The sequence below is a fragment of the Arvicola amphibius genome, chromosome 9, assembly GCF_903992535.2.
Source record: "Arvicola amphibius chromosome 9, mArvAmp1.2, whole genome shotgun sequence".
In the NCBI taxonomy this organism is placed as follows: domain Eukaryota; kingdom Metazoa; phylum Chordata; class Mammalia; order Rodentia; family Cricetidae; genus Arvicola; species Arvicola amphibius.
Window position 1 is genome coordinate 15,316,989 of NC_052055.2, and position 23,998 is coordinate 15,340,986.

The 23,998-nt window shown below is 44.3% G+C and overlaps 1 protein-coding gene and 1 non-coding gene across 2 annotated transcripts in view; one reads left to right on the forward strand and one right to left on the reverse strand.

Annotated features, from left to right (window-relative positions):
* Positions 1-23,998, reverse strand: part of Ext1 (exostosin glycosyltransferase 1) — a 268,225-nt gene that overhangs the window by 206,412 nt on the left and 37,815 nt on the right. The window lies entirely within an intron of this gene.
* LOC119824106 lies at positions 15,712-15,833 on the forward strand. Its single transcript, XR_005287040.1, has one exon. It is a non-coding gene; the product is annotated as a small nucleolar RNA SNORA5 (small nucleolar RNA).

The window sequence follows — 23,998 nt, forward strand, 5'->3', positions numbered from 1 at the left end:
CCCTGAACAGATATCCCAAGTCATGAAAGAGTGGAAGCAACGCCTTTAGTCATTTATAAGCAGCGACCTCAGACCCACTCGGTCACAGGACAAATCTACTTTTAAACAGAAGAGGAGGAGATAACTGTTCAACAGCAACAAAAGAAAGATAAGAGAGCCAGGTGGTGATGGTACATGTCTTTAATCCCAACACTCAGGAGGCAGAGGCAGGAGGATCCATATGAGTTTGAAGCCATCCTGGTCTACAGAGTGAGTTCCAGGAAAGGCTTCAATGCTACACAAAGAAACCTGTTCTCAAAAAAGAAAAAAAAAGGCCAGAAGACACACCATTCATCAATTTATACAAAATTCACACGTAGGAGCACATGGCACCTGCATCATCCTCGATTTCATAGCTACACAGACACTAGTAACCTAGGTGAGGCTGACACAATCAGATTTTTTTTCTATAAACAGGAGAAAGTAACTCATTGGACTTCATAAGCAGTAGATGTTTTGTTTACAACCCCAGGACCCAAAACAACCTTGGCAAAGTTCCCACGTCACAAGGTAGTTAATAATACATGGAAAGCAGACAGCACAAGGGAGGAGGATGAGGATGCCCATTCGTGTCCTCCTGCATCCCTGGAACCAGCGGCTTGAACAGTGTGAGGCCGCAGCTCTGAAGGGAAAAATAAGGGGGAAAGAACACGTGTGACTTAAGTCGGAAAGAAGAGAGGTCTCTGGTTGCTGCTGCGGTAGAGACAGAAGCCAGTCAGAACCCTCATCTTCATCTGGGGACGCTGTCTTTCCGGCTGCTGGCTAGGTGTGCAGGTTAGCAAGCACCTCAGCTTAACAAGACGCACGGAAATGAGAAACAGTCATGGAGACTGAGGCGGCCAAGAGCTGCAGAGGCTGGGGCCAAGGCCTTGCTTGACTCACCTCGCCTAGCTCTAACCAAGCTCTGCTTCACCACCTAGCTAGTGTCTAGAATGCTTTCCATTCACGGAAGGTCAAAGCCAATTCTACAGGGAATGCCACCTATTTAGAGGAAAGGATATGTGTGCGCGCGTGAGCACACCACAGCACGTATGTGGAATCAGAGGACAGGGGAAGTTAGCTCCCTCCTTCCATAGTGCAGTCTAAGTTCAAGGGCTCAGGCTCAAGTCATCAAGCTTGGCCACAAGGGCTTTTGTCCACTGAATTACTTGCCAGTCTCCCTCCCCCCGACCCACCTCCCTCCCGCCACTCAACTTCCCTTTTGAATCATCACAGGTTCGGTTTCTATTCCGTGAAGAACTGCTACTCCAATGAGAAACAAGAACTGAATGAAGTCAACTTAAAAAAAAAAAAAATCACTAAAGAACATCTGATTGGACGGGTGACGCCTACGGACATTGTGACGGTGTTTCCGTTTTGGCAGATGACAAGCCGATCTCCTAACTAATCGATGCCGTTCCTCCCCCAGTTCTTTCCAAGCACAGGGCTGCCCAGTAGCTGCGGGTGAACCCAGTCAGCTAGAAATACTACACTAACAGCATCCATGAGGTCAATCATGCTCTAAATTGCTCCTGAAAATATAGTCTCTTCTGGCTCTGTTCTCCACATGGCTGCTCTTATGGTTCTGCTATACATCCCTGCGTAACATTCAACCACATCGTGAAGTCGGAAACCGCCTTGCCAGTGGCCCTGGGAAAAGAGATTTGGGTACCGTGCACTTCCGGAGAACCGCAGGAACACACAGGTATAAGGGTCTTCCTAAGAATTAGTGGCATGCTTTGAGGCTAACCCATGAAATAAGACTTTAGAGCTGTGGCTCTTTGCCTTTTCAATGTCACTGGATGTTAAGGTTATATGCAAATTGTAGCATCTCACACCATTTTCCTAACTTTTAATCATGGGCAGGAACACGGTTGGCACCTAGGATTAAGACGACTGCCTAGGGTAGGAGTAAATCACATGCCTTGCAAGCATGAAGACTTCAGTCTGATCCCCGGCACAGGCATATAAAGCTAAGCACAGTGACCTGCCGATCTAACCTGATTAGTAAGCTCCAAGTCAATGAGAATCCTTGTTTCAAAGGAAATAAACAGTGTCCCTGGGGGTGGCACAAGAGGCTGCCCACTTGTCTTCAGAAGAATGTACACAGCATACACACAGACACATACCTGTACACTCACAGGTATTTAGAAAAAAATCACTAGCAGTAGGACATAGAAACACATGCCTGCAATCCGGTATCAGGGAGACAGAGGCAGGATGACTACGAGTAGGAGAGCAAGTTAAGATTCCTACATAACAAGTTCCAGGCCACGTAGCAAGACATTATCTGAAAAAGACAAAACAACAAAAAGAGACCACTTCCTAGGACTCAAGGGTTAAGGCTGTGGATGAGATTTCCTAGAAGGAAGCTGTGTACAAAGTCTGACTAGTTAGGACGGCGGTGACGGGAGAAGCTGGGATGCTGCGGGCCCAAAGGCACAATAAAGAGCCATTCTCTGCACACCTGCGGTGGAACTAACACCCCCGTGACTCACAGAAGAAAACCTCTCAAATGTATTAACTGAGCAGATCCAAGTTTCCACCAGCCCAAAGCTGCCTCCACCAACCCGAAAGCCTAAATGTCCTCCGAGAGCATCTGAGGCCTACAGAAAAGCTTCTGCAATCTTGCTGACACTGCCTCTCGGATACACTCACCACTCTATTTGAAGCTTGCCATAATTTATGGCTCTCTTTGCTCTGGGAAACTATGGAACGACTTCCACATCGGGCCATGGAATTTGGGGTAACCAAATCTGTGTTCTTGGGCCACAGTCACTCAGATTTGGATCCAGAATAAACTACCTCTTAGTCCCTTTAGGGGAGAGCTGTGTTCTTTGAGTCAGTGAGATCTAGCAAGACATGAGAAGGTAAACAATGTGATGCTATAGAGCATCTTAAAATATTTAAAAAATCATATTCAGAAAAATCTTCTGTATGATTTCTTCATAATATATGCAAAAAACCTCCTGTGTATTTTACTTGGGGTTAATATTGCTGTGATGAATCACCATACCAAAAACAATTTGGAGAGGATTCACTTAAACACTCCAGATGATAGCCCATCACTGAGGAAAGTCAGAGCAGGAACTCAAGGACTACAGGAACTAGAGGCAGGAGCTGATGCAGAGGAAATGGAGGGTTGCTGCTTACTAGATCCTTCTTGTGGCTTGCTCAGCCTGCTTTCTTATAGAAGCCAGGACCACCAGCCAGGGGTGTCACTACCCGCAATGGTCTGGGATCTCTCCCATAGATCACTAATTAAGAAAATGCCTTAAAACCGGATCTTATGGAGGCATTTTCTCAATTGCAGCTTTCTCCTCTCTGATGATTCTAGTTTGTGTCAAATTGACATAAAACTAGCCAGCACACACAGGCAACAGATCAAGGTGACAAAACAGGGATAAACATTTTGCTTTTATCTGCTATCCTATTTTTTTGTACAATATTTTGAGACAGTATCTCATTATGGCACGTTGGCTGGCCTGGAACTCACTATGTAAACGAACTGGCCATGCACTCATACAGAACCCCCTATGTCTGCCTCCGCAGTACTGGGATTAAAGGTGTGTGTCCCATGTCTGGCTGTCATTTTCTTGTTTCCAGAAAATATCTGTATTTCTATGATTTTTCATCCCCTAGCCCTAACCCTGGTAATTTGGCAAGAATGTGCAATGAGCCTAAACTGCTGGGAGGATTTTCCACTGCGTTGAAGACAACTGGGTTAATGTTGGCATCGTATTTACTGATAGCTTTGCAAGGTCATAGAACAGGCTCCAGGTCTTAGAAGCAAAATTATTTTTTTAAACTTTAAACCTTGTTTAATACTCATTTTCCAAAAGAAGTCATGAGCAAAATGACTCTTGCTTTGTTTTGAAACATCTCAAATTGATGTTCCAAAGCAGTTTAGAGCCATTATATTAGGTGAGAAACCACGTTAACGACAGGAGGCAAATGTTACCAACACCCTCTGTTTAGGACAGAGCAGCCCAGCTGTCTATAGTGATGGCTTCAAAGTGGCCTACCTTAGGATGGCTCCAAGAGTGGAGACTTCCTTGTGCATTTGGGAGCTGAGAAATTTGGGAGACACTGGAATCCTCTGAATTGGGGACACAGTGGGGCCAGCTGCTACTCTTGACCTAGGTAAGCCAAGGCATCCATCACACTGCCAGGGTACACTGTCTCAACAATTGTCAGGGTAGTAAGGAAGAGATTCTAATTTGCTGAAGCCTGACACATCTTCAATGACAGTATCAGGCACCTTCTAAAACAAGGAGGTTTAAAATGCAGCAGGAGCCTGGAGTTGGAAAAGGCTCACAATCTGGTCCTGAGTCACTGGGAAGTTCTGTCTGAGCTCCGTGCTGTTCCCTGGTCATCTCCAGGGTCTGAGATGGCCTCCAGTCTGGTTGAATGCAGGGAAAGACATTTCCCCGGGGCCAACTGCACTCTCAGAACGTTCCTCCTCCAAACCCTGCCATTGACATCAATAACAGCCACTCCATACCCTCGATATCATTTTCGGCTCTGCTCAAGGAGACTTGGCTCTTATGTAACAACTCAAGGATCTTTCAGTGGGCCGAGGGAAGAAGAATCAGCTCAGGGACGAAGTACCATTTCCTACATTTATCTTTCAATACCGTCGTTGCAGAATAATTTTTTTTAACAGATCTCTTCAAGTGATGACCACTTTAGAAATCAACTCGAGAGAACCCCAGGCCGGAAGAAGACTCTCTTTTTCCCTGTTAGGCTGCTTGCGAAGTCTCTCGGGGATTAAAAAAAAAAGAGAAAAGAACACCACTGTTTTCTTCCAGCAAACACTCAATGCTTTCAACTTATTTATTCCTCATAATAACCAAGGTAAGTACTATTAGTGCCCGGTGGTACAAACAGGGGAGCCAGCAGACAAACGGTTGGTCAACGGCCTTCAAGGTTAATGATCGGAACCAGCTATTTCCACTGTAAGCCGACACAATGAAAGCAGCGCATCCTATCACTGTCAATGAGTTTGCTCACTTTGTGCTTCCAGCACTGAAATGAATATCTCAACTTCATCGGTGCTGCCTCTCGACACAGAGGTCACTTCCCCCACTCCCCGTGCCCGACCTCAGTATTCAACTGTCACATAGACAAGAGGGGAAGTTCCTACTGGCATCTAAGATACTACCAAGGAACCTACAATATAAAGGGTGGGTTCACAAACAGAAGCTATGCAGACCAAAATATAAGCAAAGAGAATAGCCAACACAAAAGCTTTCACGACCTGAATCTTTCCGTCCTCGTGTCTTTTCCCCATCATTAAACTACGCCCAAAACTATCAAGGAAAGGATGATCCCCTGTATGTCGGCTTTCTTCCTTGATCCTCCTCTTTTGTTTCCCAAAAGATCCAACTAATTTGTGTGGACTCATTTCTGCACTTTCATTTCCTACATGTACTTCAAAACTTACTTTAAGGGCACGTCTGCTGGTGACGGCCAGCCCACAGCAGCCCCTGGGATACAGATGGCCTCAGAGTCAATGGCTCCCCCGGAATAGGTACCTTGGGTTCACAGTTCAACGTTACCTCCTCACATCGCTGACAACATAATCACTACCTCCACCTTCCTCCCAGTTGTCCACATTGAACTCAAACAGTTAATATTTATTATTGCTAACCCTTACAATGGCCCTGAAATAGATGCTGTCATCTGTGTTTCCAATAACCAAAATGAAATCATGGAAATAAAAAATTACAAATTGGCTTTCTATTATTGTCAATTAATTTGCATCTTGTAGAAATTTACATGAATTGCATACTGAGTTCCTCTCTTTTTTTCTATATTCTTTCATTGAATAATGTATTTTGGCTTTCATCCATATTACCATACACGTAATTTCACTACTTTTTATTGTTGGATATTATGCATTGGATAGACATGCATAGTTTATTAATTCATTTGATGGCCATTTGCATTGTTTGAAGCTTTGACAAATATTCATGGGTGTGTGGCCATTCCTTTTAAATTCATTTCTACCTCAAGAAAAGTTTTGCACGATCATAACTTATGATCCATTTTGAACATGTTTTCTATCATAAAGAAAGAGAAAGAAATGAAATTTTGCCAGACTGGAAAGATGGCTCAGCAGTCAAGTGGGTTTGCTGCTCTGGCACAGAACCCAAGTTAGATTGAAAGCATCTATATCAGATGGCTCATAATTACCTGTAACTCCAGGGGATCAGGGATGACACCCTTATCTGGCCTCTACAGGCACCTGCATTCAAATGTATATATACACGTAATTTAAAACTATTTTTTTGGAGAAAAATAGAAAAAAACTTAGCTTCTTGTTTGTTGTTCATTGAAACATAGACATTCAAGACAGATGGCCTGTCTTGTCACCAGGACCCAACCCTTCATAATAAATTGATTTCATAAAGTCAATACAATAGAAGCTCCTCTGTTCACAAGGCTACTGTGAAGATCAACTGGTGATGCTTATGCCATCTCAATGTGTGGTAAGTATCCATAAATATGAGACATGATCATATTAATATTAATGTCTATTATAAAAAGTGACTAAGCTTCATTATACTTTCAAACAGAAATACCTGCTATTTCTATTCATTTCCCAACACTGATTTTGCTGGCGAGATTACTCTGCCACTTTGAGACAACAACGTAGAAAACAAACAAACAAAATCTAACATGGTACTTCTAAACCATTTAAAAACCATATTTACTTGGGGATAAATAAATCCTGAAAGAGTCATGCCTAAAAGTGCATCAAATGTAGATTCCCCCTTAGGTGTCGTGAGACAGACTGAGTAAGAACATGTCGCAACCTCCCAACTTGAGGGTCACTATGAGTCACTTGACTATTCATTAAGAGAGAAGTGAATCAACTTGGGAAACCCAAGCAGTTTTCGGGAAGATCTGAACAAATATTCCCTGCATACCCTCGTGCTGGCCCTAACCTCCCAAACTATAAGTACCCTGAGCTCTGTCCCTTGTCCTCTCACATGTGTGAGCAAATCTGAAAAGGGGGCCATCCGTGGAAAGTCATCACCCTGAGTGAGGAAGAAACAGCCTCTGTCACTGAGCCCAGGAGACCATCGGTGAGGAAGTCAGAAAACGTGCTGGGCGGTCTGGCCAAAGCAGACAGCAAGCTTGCCCTGGTGGTAGCAGGAGCTCTAACTAGACAGTGATATAATCACAGACACCATTTGTCAAGGGATGCTCCTAAGGAAGAGAGTCTGGAGGGGAACTTTGTGAGCTTCCAGTCTGGGCTGGGAATGCAGGACCTGGTGGGTTTGGCAGGCAGAATTCAGGAGCACCAGAGGGCATTGCCATCAACCTAGAGGAGAACAAGTCCTCAGAGAGACAGCCAACTATGTCCTGTTAACAAACGGCTATGGTGATGTGATTTTGTTTCCCAAGAAGAGGGTCTGGGTGAGAGGGCAAGGCCACCCTCCGAGATGCTCTGCTTCCTGAAGACAGCATGCAGAGGGCTGCAGGGTAGTGCATCAAAGACTTGAAAGGCAGGATGACCCTAGCCCAAAGCATCTCTCTCACTAAGGCCTGCCTTAGCCCAGTCCTCTCATGGTCCATGCCCCCTTCCGAGTACCTGTCATAATTAATGTATATGTTTCTTGAAAGACCGTCTCTTCCCCAGCTATTCTATGAGTTCCAACAGGGCAACCATTTAACTCACTGCTGTATCCTCAGCACCCAGTCTACTGCTCAATACCTAACAGGTACTCCATAGGCATATACTAAATTAAGGGATGAGATATATGGATTCTTGAATGTTAATTGCCCATTCCTTTCATCTACACCTGGGTCATGGCCAGGTTCCTAGGGGCCTTGAAAAGGCGATCTTCCGCCAGGAATGGGGCCTCACACAGGCAATATCAGCCCTTAGGGGGCTAAGGTGAGACTTGGCAGCCAGGCTGGGCTTACAAAGAGTTTAAGGCCAGTTAGAGCTACACAACAAGATTCTATCTCAGAATAACTAGTCTTCCTACTGGGGAAGCTTGGCCTGGAGAAACAAAGCACCAAGAGAGTGATTAACTAACATTTTAAGAGGTCATTTTCATGATTTGTCTGACACTATGGCAAAACCAACAAGAATTAAAAGGTTTCTTTTGGCTCATGGTTTCAGGGCCATCTCTACTCGTCAAGTGATGAGTTCCCGGTAGGGCACCATGACCAGCGTTGGATGTGTGGTAGTAGTTTTCTCCAGACAGTTTGACAGAGAAGAGTGGTAAGCCAAAAGAACATTCCAGAACCAGAAGCAGGAAAACTTTCAAAAGTCTACTACTATTGGCCTTCTGCCACCCAGGCCCTTCCTCCTTCCCAAGCTAAGGACTCGTGCCTATGGGGTCTCCCATTTCTGATTCAACCAAAACAGGGGTTCAATAAATATCTTCTGCTCTCTTAAACTTCTAAAACAATCTGCCCCTACTCAAAATACAACCTCTACCTGTCAATTAACTGCTGCAGGAGACTATTCCCGAGTAGGAATATCTCTATACCACACCACTCCCTGACCTGCACCCATACAGACACAGGTACACATGCAAACACACAGCATAAGGAGCAAAGCCACTGGTCACTTTTATGACAAGGATCTCTCACTAAAAAGCATCGAACAAACTGGAAGTCCGTGCTAAAGTGTTCAGTTTCAGCGGTAGGAAATGAGGAGGAGAAACCTGCCTCAGTGCCTGCTCTGCACTTCCAAATGAATGTCCTATGGTCTGAAAGCAATTTTCCTTATCTTCTTCAGCAGCCACGGGAGCTACCAGTCAAGGAGTCGATGTAGCCAATATTTCAATAAAAAGTTGAAGTATCACCGATGTGCAGCTTCTGCTTTGGCAAAAATTGCCAACTCCAACCACAGACTTAGAAATATGCTTCCCTTTCCGGAATAGATTTAACCTCTCTGGCAACACTGTGGTCAGGTAATGGGGTGGCAAATTAGGTAGCAGGAGCTCGTATTCATCCTAGCATCGCCTCATACAGAGAAAAGCCAATTTTTACACCCACTGGTGGGGAAGAGACAAAGCAATGCTAAGGCTGCTTTGAGTTTCTTATGTGCTAGAAATACATCCTTTGAAGCCTGCCAATCCCTACAACCAGATCATCCTGCAAACGATTACTGTCTGATACAGAATACTTTGAATTCCAGATCGTCAAATACCTATAAAATTTTCCATTGAAAGGTTTTTGAGGTGTGTGTGTGTGTGTGTGTGTGTGTGTGTGTGTGTGTGTGTGTGTGTGTGTGTGTGGTGTGTGGTGTGTGTAGCATACAGTAGACTGGAAAAGCCCAGTGAATATACACTCAGATAGATACATGTATGGCTGGAAATAACCACAGATAAATGGATACATGAGTATGTGTCACCGTGTGTCTAACCCAAGGTAAAGTTTAACTCAACTTCCCTCAATCCATCCTCTAAACTTCCTCTCTCGCATTTTGTTTCTTCTTTTTTTTCTGTTGTTTTTTGTTGGTTTTGTGTGTGTGTGTGTGAGAGAGAGAGAGAGACAGAGAGAGAGAGAGAGAGAGAGAGAGAGAGAGAGAGAGACAGAGAGAGACAGAGAGAGACAGAGAGAGAGAGAGAGAGAGAAAGTTTGTTTGCTTGTTGTTTTGTTTTGTTTGAGACAGGGTTTTTCTGTGTAGCCCTGGCTGTCTGAGAACAGGCTTTGCAGACCAGGCTGGCCTTGAACTCAAGAGATCCGCCTGCCTCTGCCTCCCAAGTGCTGGGGTTAAAGGTGTGCTGCCACGACTGCCCGGCCCATTTTGCTTCTTTATTTCAACAATCCACCAGACCAAACTTGTCCAAGAAAAAAGTCAGATAATGATCATTCATCTTAATGTGCATATAATCTGATGAAATGCTAGGAGGAAACTCAAGGTGGATCCTACAATAAAAATGCCGACTGCCTGGGGCTCCGGAATCTCCTATTTCAGTCCCGAATTTAAGAATGGGTGAGTGTCTTTTTGTGGGGTCAGGAGACAGAGCGAACAATTCTCAGGAACAGTTTTAGGGTGTGGTTCTTCTTATGAAGAACCATATGGTATTGAACTTTGTCTGTGTGCTTAGCTGGGAACTCCCACTCATGAGAACTTTCCCCTCGTCTGATTTCCAAAGTGAAAGCAAGGCTATGGCCACCTCTCCCAAAAGATGCCCTGTGAGCAGGACAAAGGTGACTGGGGGCTCCCACCCTGCCCTTGCTTTCTTCTGCTCTCACCTTTTATCCCATGGTCCGGTTGATGAGCGGAGGCTCAACCCACCAGCAACCACCTGGCTGTAGGTCACAATGCTGAGAACTACAGAGACTGGGAGGCGGCAGATTTTAGACTCTTCCCTTGTGGTCCCCTCAGCAGTCTCCACTTCTACGATGCCCGCCCCTACCCTAGGGCTTCCCATGAAATTTTCTCTAATCCTGTGCCTCCCCTGCAGGACCTTCACAGCCCCTAGCATCTCTCACATTTGAGGAAAGGCCAATTCCTATAATAAATCCTTTAATCCCATAATACTCAGCATGTTCCTGTTTCTGTGACTGGCACCTGGTTGAAAAGGAGGACAATACAGAGGAAAGACCTCAGTTCCTAGACCCTGGGAACCTACCGATGGATCCGTGTATTAATACCTTACACTCTAGTATAAAAGGATGCTGTTACTGAAAAATGAGTCCGTAAAGAACATGCTTCTACAGACCTGCACTTTTGACCAGAGCACCCTCAGACTCGATGAAGCCCTACAGATACCCCCACAAAACGCAGGTGTATCATAAATGACTCCCACACGCAGATATCACCAAGGCCTGCAAAGCTTCCAACATTCTGCAAGGTGTACAACCAACTCTTGAGTACTGATGAATAAATGGCTTTCTTCTTATAGGTTATGCACTCCTGGGTATCGGGGGGGGGGGGGGGGGGGAGGGGAGGTGATCCTAGGACAGATTCCTGAAGGCTGCCTAGCCCGTAGACTTTTTCAAACACACTTTTAGAAGTTAGGAGACTGTCCCTAACCTTCCACAGTCCCAGCTTTCGACAAACCATTCCTCCCTATAACCCTTTCCTATATGACAACCATCTCCACGGCCACTCTGTACTGACAAAGCCTACTTGAGCCTTGAGAAATGTGTAAGATGGTAGCTACTGGGGGCTGGAGCAATGAATGGCTCAGCGGTCAATAGCACTGACTGTTCTTCCAGAAGACCTGGGTTCGATCCCCAGCACTAACATAGAGACTCACAAGCACCTATATCTCCAGTCTCAGGGGATCCTCTTACGGCTCTTGGGGGCACTATGGGCCCATAACTGCACAGACATACATGCAAGCAAAATATCCATAGACACAAAATAAGAAAGAAAAATAGAAGCCGCTAACTTTCACTCAGGAAGCTGATTCCTGAGGCCGAGGAAGATGACATTAACTTTCTCATATAGTATTTAAATTTCCCCAGCAGGAGGCATGGGATTGAGTGGTCTCTGCTGGTGAAGGTCATTTACATTCCTTGTTGCTTTAAAAGCCTCCATTTTCTAGGTCGCAGTGCAGCACGGCCCTTCCCTTAAAGGAGAGTCTGTTAAAGAGAAGTCTGTACTTTTAGCAATTAAGGGCTGCATCAACAGGCCCAGGAACAAGCTGAAACACCACCGAGCACAGCTGCCGCTTGTCCGCATCACGTGACAGAGCTTCTGGCGCACGACTGGAGCTCTTCAGCGAGGACTTACAGTCCGAGGAAGACAGCTCTGCTTTTTGTTATTTCAAAGTCTTTGCCTCGTGTCACTCTGTTTCTTCATATCGTGAGAACGTAAAAGCAAAAGCGGAAATGGCGCTCTCACGTGAGGGTGATCTGCACGGGGGTGCCTGAGTTCGAAATGGGAAAGCGTCGCCCGGACACAAAACCACCGCACACTGTACACTGTGGCTGAGTGGCTTAGGTTACGCTATTTCCCTCCACCTGACCCTGAGTTTCTCACCTCACAAGTCATTCTAAAAGCACCCTGTGCAACCGGACTGCATCCTGCCAAGAGAACGCATTCAGTAACCATTGAAGGCACTGTATGTAATTGGCTCATTAGAAATCAGTAAAGAAAGTCATGCCAAAATCAAAATCACATTCAACCAAAAGAGGGAGGAAGTTTCCTTGGGTGGACATTCCAACAGAGAGAGGGGGGAGGGGCCTGAAAGTGAAGGCTTTCCAACATGGAGGAATGTGTTTCTTGAGTTAAAGGGAACCATTAAATACATCCCATAGAAACGGTGCTAATAAAATTGTGCATCTGTGAAAAATCACAGTGTCCCTCAATATACTCCAAAAAACACTTCATAACCCACAAGGTTTAGCAGTCCAAGCTTTTTGCTCAAACGTTCAAACATATAAAGGTTAATTCTTAACATAAAAACATAAATTCCTCATGGCTGCCTCAGGACATCCTGATGTCAGAGGAAGAATGTTCTGGTCCTGGGATAATTGGAAAAGTACTTCAGTCGACTCAAACCTCAAGATGAAGCTGCCAATCATCTATAATGAGGCGTGCTAAGCAGAACACTTTCGTGTTAAGTTGGTCAGCCAAAGAACATTCCATGATTTTAAATGGACCGTCATCAGAGCTGTGTGTCTTCACAAAAGATCTGAAGATCATTCAGCCCCTTCTATTCTACCCTCCTTTCTTAAGATAAATTAAGAGAAAGGACATTACTTTACACATTCAAAAACGGAGTAGGTTGAAGAGAAAATGCTTGGAATGGAATTTTTTGAAATTAAAAACCAAGAGTAGAGGCTTGAGCGATGGGTTAAGAGTCCTTGGTGCTCTTTCAGAAGCACTGGGCCCAGTTCCTAGCATTGACTTGAAGGTTCACACCATCTGTCACTCCAGTTCAAGGGCGGTGCATGAAAGTGATATACTTGGTAACTACAGGCAAATTAATGCACGTAGAATAAAAATAAATAATTTTTAAAAACCAATTCAAAGTATTACTTCCTAAATAACAAAAGAAACTCCACCAAAAACTTCCAGAGAGGAAATGATTTGTCTTTCTAAAGCTTAAAAACAAAAACTGGCTGGAGAGGAGGTTTGGCAATTAGGAGGACAGCCAGGTTCAAGGCCAGGCACCCACCTGGTAGCACACACAAATCTATAATTTCAGTTCCAGGGAACCCAGTTCCTTCTTCTGCCCTTCACCGGCACCAGGAAGACAATTGGTACACAGATACATATGCAGGCAAGACACCCACACACACAAAATAAAATTAAATATGTTAAGGTTTAAAAAAACAAAAATCAGTGGAATTAAAAAAGAAAGGGGAGGTGTGCTGGAGCGATGGCTCAGAGGTTAAGAGCACTGACTGCTCTTCCAGAGGACCCAGGTTCAACTCCCAGCACCCACATGGCAGCTCACAACTGACTGTAACTCCAGTTTCAGCAGACCCGAAACTTCCCATAGCAAAATACTTATTATGCACAGCACAGAAAGAAAGAAAGAAAAGAGGAAGGAAGGCCCACCAGATACCAAGTAGTAGGCAGCATTTACTCATGTCTAGGAACAACATGAAAAGGCACCTGTTGGGTGACTTTATCCCATTTCCTAGACAAAGTGTCTATGCCTCTTAACGATATGTCCCCAGGGACACAAATGTCATGAGATGAAAAGGTCATTTGTTGCTTGCTCAACAATGTGGACACTGACTTGCTCAATAGACAATTAAACAGGCCTGCTGGACATCAGACTCTGGGTAGTCTAGCTAGAGACCCAAGAGAAAACAAGCTGTAACCTCGGGGGGAGGGGCGGGGGGAGACAGGTAGGCAACATGGACTTCCCAAGGCTGGTGCTTTATGCTGAACAAAAAGACCCGTGGAATGGGGGCCAGAACGCCGAGAAGGAGCTAACCTCACCCCTCACCCGTGTTCGTATCCTAGGCTGCTATTACAAAGGTTAGCGTCACAGCATGAGGGTATTTGATCTCCATGCATGGCATTCAAAGCAGAAGCAAGAGCATGTTAAAGACCCAAGACGTGACCTCCGGGAGTGACATCAGAGACAAATAAAGGTGACCAGAAAGACAGCATGGATTTCAAAAGAGCTGGGCATCAAATTGGGATTTTGCCCACAGGAAAAGGGCAGGTAGGTACCGCGGGCATTCAAACAGGAAACAGGCCTAATTGGATGCTTGTTTGAGAAAAATAGTTCTACATTTAGGCTGTAGGAATCACGCTAGAGCCTGCTTGCCAAATAGGAGAATGCACAATTTATTCTGGCTAATGTGCTTCCGCAGCTCACCCCTCTCTTTCCAGCAAGGCACCTCCTAACCAGGACGAGGTCACTTCAAATCCTGAGGCTTCAAATAATGCAGATGCCTAGGTCAACAGAGTTTAAGAGTACAGACCTGAAAAACAGACATACTGGGTAGCTAAGCTCTGCCCGCAAGGGAAAGAAAACAAAATGCAACCTTCGTGGCAGGTGATGATGATTTCTGCACAATTCACTTAATTTCTTAATCTGAATTACTTTTCAAAACTTGCCAGCGTTGAGAAATACATCGCAGGTTGAAATTCTTAGGAATGGGGGCTGGGAAACCACGAACTGAAAGCGACCGAGATTAAACAACTGGCAGTTGTGGTTAAAAAAAAAAAAAAATCAAGTTCCTTTTTAAAACAAAGAAGCGCGTATCTGCTGGGGAACTATAGTGCTAATCACTGACAATCACACATCATTCAGAGTTATCACAAACTGGCATTTTCCACTGAGGTTCAGCTGGCAGGTTTTGTACGAAAGGTGTACGCTGTAGCAAGGTTTGAAGCCTTCCCTAAAAGCAGCTGCTGAGTACTTTTCTACCTCCCACAAAAGGTCAGGAGGCATTTTCCTCAGCTTCACGACAGCGCCCCCTGAAATCACACTAGCGAAGTTTGAACGATAGCCAGGGATTGGGACCACCGGTCTCGCATCACTGGCTGATGGTCTTGCCACAAACAGATGTTTTATTCATTGGGGTCCTCATTGTGGTGGCTTTACTTCTCTGTAGGAATTCTATGTTGTTGAACGGTGACAAACTGGAAGACTTTTTATTTTAAAAGCGAACCGAAACCCAAACAAACAAAACAAAGCATGGCGCCATTAGGTACAGGTTTTCGTCTTCAGCTCTCAACTGGACTATGGGATCAGCCAAATTAAAGAGAGAGCCTTCCTGTACATTTGTACATGAAGGATTAATTTTCTGGGTCTTGCATTATTATTATTATTATTATTATTATTATTATTATTATTATATAGCTAACCCTGTGCATTCATTAAGACTAGAGCATTGTGTGGTAAACACTCTAAGATGGACTTCTAAGTGTGCCTCCAGGTGGAGCCTCTGCAAACACCTCTCAATCCTCTGGAGGCAACAACTATCATTTCGGAGGCTCTAAAGTGGGCACAGGCACAAATCAAATTTAAAATAATGGTATGTTGTAGCAAAGAATACCGGCGGGGGGAGGGCGGGGGGGACACAGGACCGGACATAATTTCACAAAGTTAAGGCCAAAAGAAGAAGTGTATCAACTCTCTTCTGGATTTAAATGGGAAAACCATTCAAGGTTTTAATTTGGAGGCTTCAAATGAATCTAAGAATCTGCGATGTGCTGTAAAAACTGCAACACTGTTCTGAAGCATTCAAGAGAAGAAATGTCCTCTGCATTTGAACCTACACCTTGAGAATCCCTGTGGTTCCCTGTCCTATCATGGCGGGAACTGGCCCAGATGGCTGCCACAACAAGTTCTGCTGCTCCTGGGCCCTGGGTCCCCTGTCCTGGGACCTGGGGATAAGTGTGGCTGCAGACATTGTATAAAAGAGAGAGAGAGAGAGAGAGAGAGAGAGAGAGGGAGGGAGGGAGGGAGGGAGGGAGGGAGGGAGGGAGGGAGGGAGGGAGGGAGGGAGGGAGAGAGAGAATCCCTGTGGTGACAGCAGTCTGTCCCTCTGACCTCCAACCAAGCACACAAGCTAGGGTTGGTTGTCCTTACGTCTGTTACGCACTGGATGATATTTGTGTATGGGCAGAATTAGGAAGATGAAATTTAGTCTGGAAAGACTTTAGTTTAGAAAGAACATTTTTCCAGCATTTCTGTCTATGCCAACCCTGCTGACTAGACCGTGGGAAGCTGCAGGAGTCGGGTAGAGTCTTTGGTGTCTGTCACATTTAGTATCTGATGTCTTTGGACAAGGGACTCAAATCTGTGGCTGCCACACTTGGAGGTAAGATGAGACTGGTTCAGAAAACACCTTCCCTTCTTTAACCTGCTTTTGTCTGGTAGTTTACCTCAGCAACAAGAAAAGTAATTCTATCTATCACCTCTGTGTTTTGATTGCAACATGGTCGCAATAACTCTCCCCGCTCCATATATGCACTGCTGAATGGTCCCCTCAACCACTAACTCTAGGTTTATCCAGTGACTTGTTTTGGCCAAAGGACTGTAGTGGAAATGATCCACCGAGACTCATAAGCCTGAACTTCATGAAGTCTGGCAGCTTCTATCACTGCCTTCTCATGATACAAGGTACAAGGCCCCGAAACCAACCTGCTGCAGAAGCCCCCTTCACCAGACTGTACCTTCTCTGCATGCAGCAGTGCCTGGCTGACTCTTTATTCCTTAGCAATTCTTACCTAGAGAAACACGCCTCTCTCTAGCAACAAACAAGAATGAGCACACACAGGAGCAGGACAGAAGAAGCTCGGGAGAACTCACTAGATGTTGATGCTTCTGACAGGCAAACCCACTGCAGACAGAGGAAACTCTCCAAAGGGAAGAAAGAGCGACAGAACCTCGCTTCAGACTAGACTGTACAGAGTACACAGTGCCGCCTAAGAAGGCAGACCAATGCAAAGCTATCTGTCCAAGACCAAAAATGGTGGTCGGGTCGATCATAATGGAAATAATGGCAATTACATTACCTCAATGACTAAAATTGCAAAGCAACCATGCAGAGATCCTATCTCAGCAAGAATAAAGCCAGTTAAATGCTGGTTAGTTTTTAGAAAGTACACATTAAATAAGAGACATTATCATAGTACTGGCTACTTCTGCTGTTTTACTTGACAACATTTGTACTCTGACCCCATGATTCACAGGGTCAGTGCCGCAAGCTTTGCGAGGGTAGGTTTAAGTGACAAGCTGTATGGCATGTTTGGGAAGCATTTGTTATGACAATAACTGCAACTATCTCTTTCTGACTTCCCAAGATGCCCCCAGCCACTTCCCACTCTTTATACCTGGAGCCATAAAAATATACTCTCAGGTAATCTTCATAGCATCATTCAACAGAGACACTAGTGTTATTTTACATTAACACCAGGCAAATCAGCTCAGCAAGGCTGTGTGACCATGGCACTTACAAGGCCAGAGCTGAGCCTGGAATTCGAGGACTGTAGAGTTAAGTTCCCAACATTTCTTCAGACTATGTGGCCAGCCTTTCTGTGGCACGCTGAAAGAAACTCAAAAGTGTAAATGCCCATCTACGTCAAGGAAAAAAGTCACAGCTGCTTCCAAAGCCACATGTTAAACAGTCAGGCTCATGAAATATCCAGAGCACATGGAAACCAGAATTTGTTAACATTTAAAACATCTGAAGGCAGATAAATACTGCCTCTTTTTGTGTATGAGAATGTTTTACACACACACACGCACACACACACACACACGCACACGCACACGCACACACTCCTAAGTCCAAGTGCATGTGCCTGAAAAATAAGTAAACACTCAAGACAATTTTTTAAAAGTCTTTAGTGGGGAAATATTTATTTTTTATGTTTATCCAGTTTCCTACCAGGCTATTTTCAGCGTTCCATTACACTTCTCTGTGTCTCTCAGGTGTTCGCTCCAAGCATAAGCTTCCCCTCCTGCCTTTTGGAGGCAGGTCTGAGCAATGAACGGGTTGGAGAAGTCCTCTTCCCGGAGGTACCTTTGTTCCCTCTAGTTCAGTGTCTGGCTCAGAGCAGTTTCTGATTCAGACATGGCTTGCACAAGCTGGAAGAAGCAAGTGACGTGAACTAACTAGAGACTGAGAAAGGACATGCCGGGGTATGGACAGAAGCAAGCTACTTTGTCCTCAGCCACAGCTTACTTCAATCAGTATTCCACGATAGAAGGCAATACATCTGTCATTTTGAGCAGAAATTTTCTTCTAATACATGTTATTCACGAAGTTTGGGTGATTTGATTTTCATTTCTAACTCCCGCCATGAGCGATCTCAGAATTCCTCCTCGAGAATAGTCTTGCAAAGCTAGCACCGGCTCTCAATACTTTCCCGCTGGGCAGAGAAGGGAAGATAAAGACCACTAAAGCAGAAGGGCGCATGCTTGAAAGGAACGAACACCAAGAGCTAGACTGCAAGAGACATTAGACTGCAGAAATGCAATGGACACCAAGAAAGGACATCGGAACAGCCAACCTCATCTTCAGGGTAAAGTGCTCACTAAAAGCCACCTGAGACACTGTTGCAGGATTTATGTTTTCCCCCACCACTTTAGAGCATGCCACATACAAGAGGACGATCCATGGAAGACACGGGTTGAAAGCCCACCTCTAGGAAACCTGAGATAGAACAACCATTGCTTTGTAAAGTGTAGCTATAATCCCAGAACACTTCGGAAAATTCCAACACGATGCCTGCAAAGTAGGTGATCTGGTCCCATACCCCTTCACCCATGAAAATGTGGTTGTGGGTAAAGTAACACTGTCGTCAATAGCAAATGTAACGAATTAGTGTAAAGTGCTTGTAAAAATCTCAGACTGTTGGTAAATTTTAGTCCCAAGCATCCTGAAGAACATCATAAATTCATGTGTGTGTATGCAGGATCCACACACACAGAGGACTACGTCTACTTTTAAAAACATCTACCAAAATATCGGAAATTCTTTCTCTCTCTTACAATTTATGTTTCAATATAACTCAGAATAACTCATTTCTGGTTGCGGGAATATTTTAAGTGGCTGGAGAGATGGCTCAGCCAAAGGACCCAGACTGGACCTCCAGTTCTAGAGCATCAGAGCTTCTCTCTGGCTTCCTCAGGCAGGCATTGCATGCATGTGTATGCACGTGTATGTACAGACATACATGTAAAGCAAAATATCCACTCAGATAAAAAAACAAAAATAAATATGTTTGAAAAGTATTTTGGGGGGGGTTGAGGTTTTGTTTGGTTTTTGTTTTGTTTTGTTTGGTCTTTGGTTTTTGGAGATAGAGTTTCTCTGTGTAACCCTGGCTGTCCTGGAACTCGCTCTATAGATCAGGCTGGTTTCAAATTTATAGATATGTGTCTGTCTTTGCCTCCTGAGTGCCGGGATTAAAGGCGTTCACCATTAACACCCAGCTAAAAAGGGAATATTTTAACAATTAAACCAAAAGGACTTTTCTTTCAGAAATATCAGAAGGTAAGATTAATTGTGCCTGAACCAAGAATTTGAAAAATCACTAAGAAAACTGCAACTGATTTCTGTAGAAAGGCTTCACACCTAGAAAAAGACCCCAGCTTTAGATTTCAGTAACAATAAACATCAGCAATAAATCTTAAGAACTAAAGTCAAATTAATTACCTCAACACTACTAGTGAAAGTTAAAAATGTTGTATCTTACGGTGTGCAAATACCCTATTAGACTCAAATGAATATCCTAAAAACAATTAAGTAGAAAGAAAAGCAAGAGCAAGATTTTCCTGGAAACTTCCCTTGGTATAAACCAAGTTGAAATTATCCACTCTTGCTGGATAGTTATGGCACATACATCTTTAATCCCAGCACTCGGAAGGCAGAGGCAGGGGGATCTCTGTGAGTTCAAGGCAAGCATGGTCTACAGAGTTAGTTCTAGGAAAGCCAAAGCTACACAAAGAAACCTTGTCTTAAAAAAAAGGAAAAAACAAGAAAAGAAAAGAAAAGAAAAGAAAAGAAAAGAAGGAAGGAAGGAAAGAGGGAGAGAGGGAGGGAGGGAAGGAGGGAGGGAGGGAAGGAAGGAGGGAGGGAGGGAGGGAGGGAGGGAGGGAGAGAGGGAAGGAGAGAGGGAGGGAGAGGAACCCACTGTCACAGGAACCTGTGCAATGGTTCTCTTCAACCCCATAGAAAAGGAATTCGTGGGGTACATGCACCAGTAAGGGGAAAGAGACTTTACATGAAATGCCCAACCTAAATATAAAGCCAAATAAAATATTGAATAAAATATCGCATGCTCCTGGGGCTGTTATGAAACCTCCATTTGTGATACTGACCCTTTCAAAATAAATACTAATTTATTTGTATGAAAGTAGCTTTTATGAACAAAACAGCCTCTCATTTCAATCATGTAAGTGGGTGTAGTAAACACAGTTAAGCTGCAAAAAAAAAAAAGTGAGAATTTAAATAAATAAAAATAGTGTCACTAAAAAGCCACTTTAGTCTGCAAATGATTCCGTCACTCAATTTCTGTAAATTGGTAGGTAGACGTTTCCCACTGTCGGTCAGCATTCGTCTCCTTTAGAACGAGTAAATAATTGGAGAACAAATAAGTTTGCCAGCACGTGGTCTAGGGGGCTACTTTTATAGATTGCCATCTAGTGACAGCGCCTTCTGTGCTGCGCTGTATTAGTCCATGGCAAAATTACACAGTCCGTTGTTCATTCCGACACTCTGTTACCGAGTCCTTTAAGGCTGTCTGGAATACAAGGCAGGGTAATGATGCAGTGAGTTGTGACTCTGAAAACCTCCGTCACGGGAAGTGAAAACTTTGTCTACGTTCTCCCAAGAAAACAAGTTTGGCGCTGACCATGAGCTGTCATAAAAAGCAGTGGAAGGCGGCTATTAAAAAGAATGTCTCAATCAACAAAGGATGAAGGGCAAAGAACAGCTAACGTGGACAATCACGCCTTCCAGTTTCCGATCCCTCCTCTTGTCTACCCTCCATCTAGCCACTGTTGACATATTCCATAAAGGTCTCATAATACACATCATACCGTGCTTTAAAGCCCACCCAGGCAGAAATGAGCCCTTCCCGTACAGTTCAAGCAGGTGTCTCTCTGGGTGAAAAAATGTGGCAATGGTCTAAGCACTTTGAGGGCACAACAACTCCCATTCCCTGAACATCTATTGCAGAAAAACTATCTCAATCCCTATAATCTACTCTTTTCTACCTAGAGACTTGGAAGAGTTAGGCAAGGTGCCTAACAACAAGTAGGAAAAAGAAAACAAAGCCAAAAAACCATACAGGTGAAAGCCCAAGTCCTTTTCCCAGAATACAACATTCCTACACTTGGTTCATACTCAACCAAAGTGCCAAAAGGGGAAGAAATTAATGAGAGATCATTTAGGGCTGCAATCAGTCTCCCTGCCTAGCTTGGTTTTCTTATCTGCAAGGAATACAAAGGAGACTAGCCTTCCAACAGGTACATGGCAGGGATTTAGTAACTATCAACAGAGTTCTGAGACCACCAGTGCCCTAGCATAGACTTGGTCATCACAAAATGTAGCTTCAAAAAGTAGGTGGTGGAGAGAGAGATGGAGAGACGGCTCAGTGATTAAGAGCACTGGCTGTTCTTTTAGGGGATACAAGTTCAATTCCCAGCACCCATACGGCAGCTCACAGCTATCAGTAACTCCAAATCCAGGGTACCCAACACCCCCAAACAGGCAAAACGCCAGTGCACATAAATAAAGAAAAAGAAAAAAAAGGAAGAAAGCCGAAAGGACACCATGAATGTGAATAGAATGGATTATCTTGGAGTAGAAAAAAGAATCAAAGAAAACAGCTCTACAACCTCCTAAGATGCTGGAATTATGAAAGTCACTTCTCCAGTTCCACATTGCAACCATTCTACATAATTTAGCACTTAATTATATACTTACATTGTTACCTAATTGTCTGACCCGACAAGACTCTCACTCACTGTAAAACAGAGGCCCTCTCCTCCTACTTCTTCCAAGACCCCAATGACTAGACTCTAGGTATTCGTTGACTTAATGTCAATTAACATTTGCGGTGCAAACCTTATTTAAAAAAAAATCATAGGAAGAGATCAAAAGCAATGTGGCAACTGGCTTGTTCTATAGATGGAGCTGGCTGAGTACGTTTTTCTGTGAATCACAGCCTAATCATTTCAACAGCTGTTTACAGATGTGCTAGGGTGTTAGGGAGGCATTGAGTAAAATCTTTCCAGACAGCTTCCCGGTCTAACAAAGAGACAGGAAGGCTCTGCTGCTGGAAACGCTTACTCAAAGGGACCTGCTAATGAGTCAATCCCAGCTCAGGCAGGTAGGTCTAAGAGCATGGATCTAAGGGCACTGACCTGCTACTGCTCCTTCAACACAGCATCAGAAAGTCTAACTCGAAGCTTATCAGATCAGAACGCCTGAAGGCATTTGTGGGTGACCCGGTACTATAACTCAAGGGTAGAATCCAACAGTTATCCCATCCAGCTAGAACCTGGCAGTTATTTATTAAGAATTTTTAAATGTAAATACATAAATGATGGGGAAGTTGACCAATCCCTTGTCTGAGGAGCGTGACCCCTCTGGGGCACAAAATACCTTTAAAAGATCCGTGTTTGTTTGTTTTGCCCTCTTGGTTCCTTGCTCTTCGCTGGAACTCTGGCTCTATAAGTTTCTCCCATTTTCTCCTTTTATTAAAGCTGAGTATTTTATATAAGGCTAGTTTGGTTATTTCCAATTGCCGACCGACCACGCCCACTACAGATAAATGTTCTATCCAACAGGACATAGGATGCAGTCAAGTGATAATCTATGTAGAACTCCTTCAAGGGACTTTAGCTGACTGTAGCTATGCCAGGAGCTGTGATGTAAGTCTACGCATCAGATAATTCATTCAATGTTAGGTCACTTGGAGAGAAGTAAACTTTCCCTCCGTTAGTTAAGTCCAATGAGTCAGTGGGCATCAAACACTAGCAGTACTTAGGAAGGAGCTAGTCAAGGGGGAGAGGGCTAGCTCAGTCTGCTTCCCAAGCATACAGCATCCACAGCCATGGAAAAGCTGGGTATTGTGTGTTATGCTTATAATCCCAGCACTGGAGAGGCAGAGACTGGAAGACCCCTGAGGCTCACTAGGTGACCCTATGTCAAAAAGCAAGGTGAGCCCTTTTATTGAGCCACTCCTTTAATCCCAGCACTTGGGAGGCAGAGGCAGGCGGATCTCTGAGGCCAGCCCATCTATAGAGTGAGTTCTGGGACAGCCAAGGGCTATAGAGAAACCCTGTCTCGGAAAAACAAAGAAACAATAAAAAAAAGTAAAAAACGAAACAAAACAAAACAAGGTGAATGCCTCTTTAGGAAAAACACCAGAGGTTGACTTTCAACCTCCACATGCAAGTACATGCACATTTAACTGCAAGCACACACAGAGGAATTCAGGGAAAGGTGGCCTGACATGCTTTTTCCAGTGTGCACAGGTGAATGACTTCTCAGAATGAACCTTACCTGTGTTCCCATTCTGTTCTCTCAATGGCCCCTTCCTATACATAGAGTTAGCAGCTTACCTCACCGAACACTGGTTTTCTACTGTATCCTTAGAAGGCAACAAACAGAGGACCCACAGATTAACACAGGTGCCTACACTTTGTTTCTCTAAACTTGGAGAATGTAACTCTTCTCTGTAAAAATATATGACTCTAGCAGTCAAGAGCACTAACTGCTCTTCTAGAGGACCCAGGTTCAATTCCCAACACCCACATGGCAGCTCCCAACTGTCTGTGACTCCAGTTCCAGGGGATCAGACACCTATGGCAAAACACCAATGCAGTGCTCCTCTCTCTCTCTCTCTCTCTCTCTCTCTCTCACACACACACACACACACACACACACACACACACACAACACACACACACACGACACTTCATCTTTCAAAGAAAATGTGACTTTCACATATTTATGGGTCTGCTACCCCATTCAAAATGGCATAAACACACCATTTCACAAAGAAGACAGACAAGTGAAGCGCTTGCTGAGAAACTGAGAAATGGCGAGACAGGAAAGG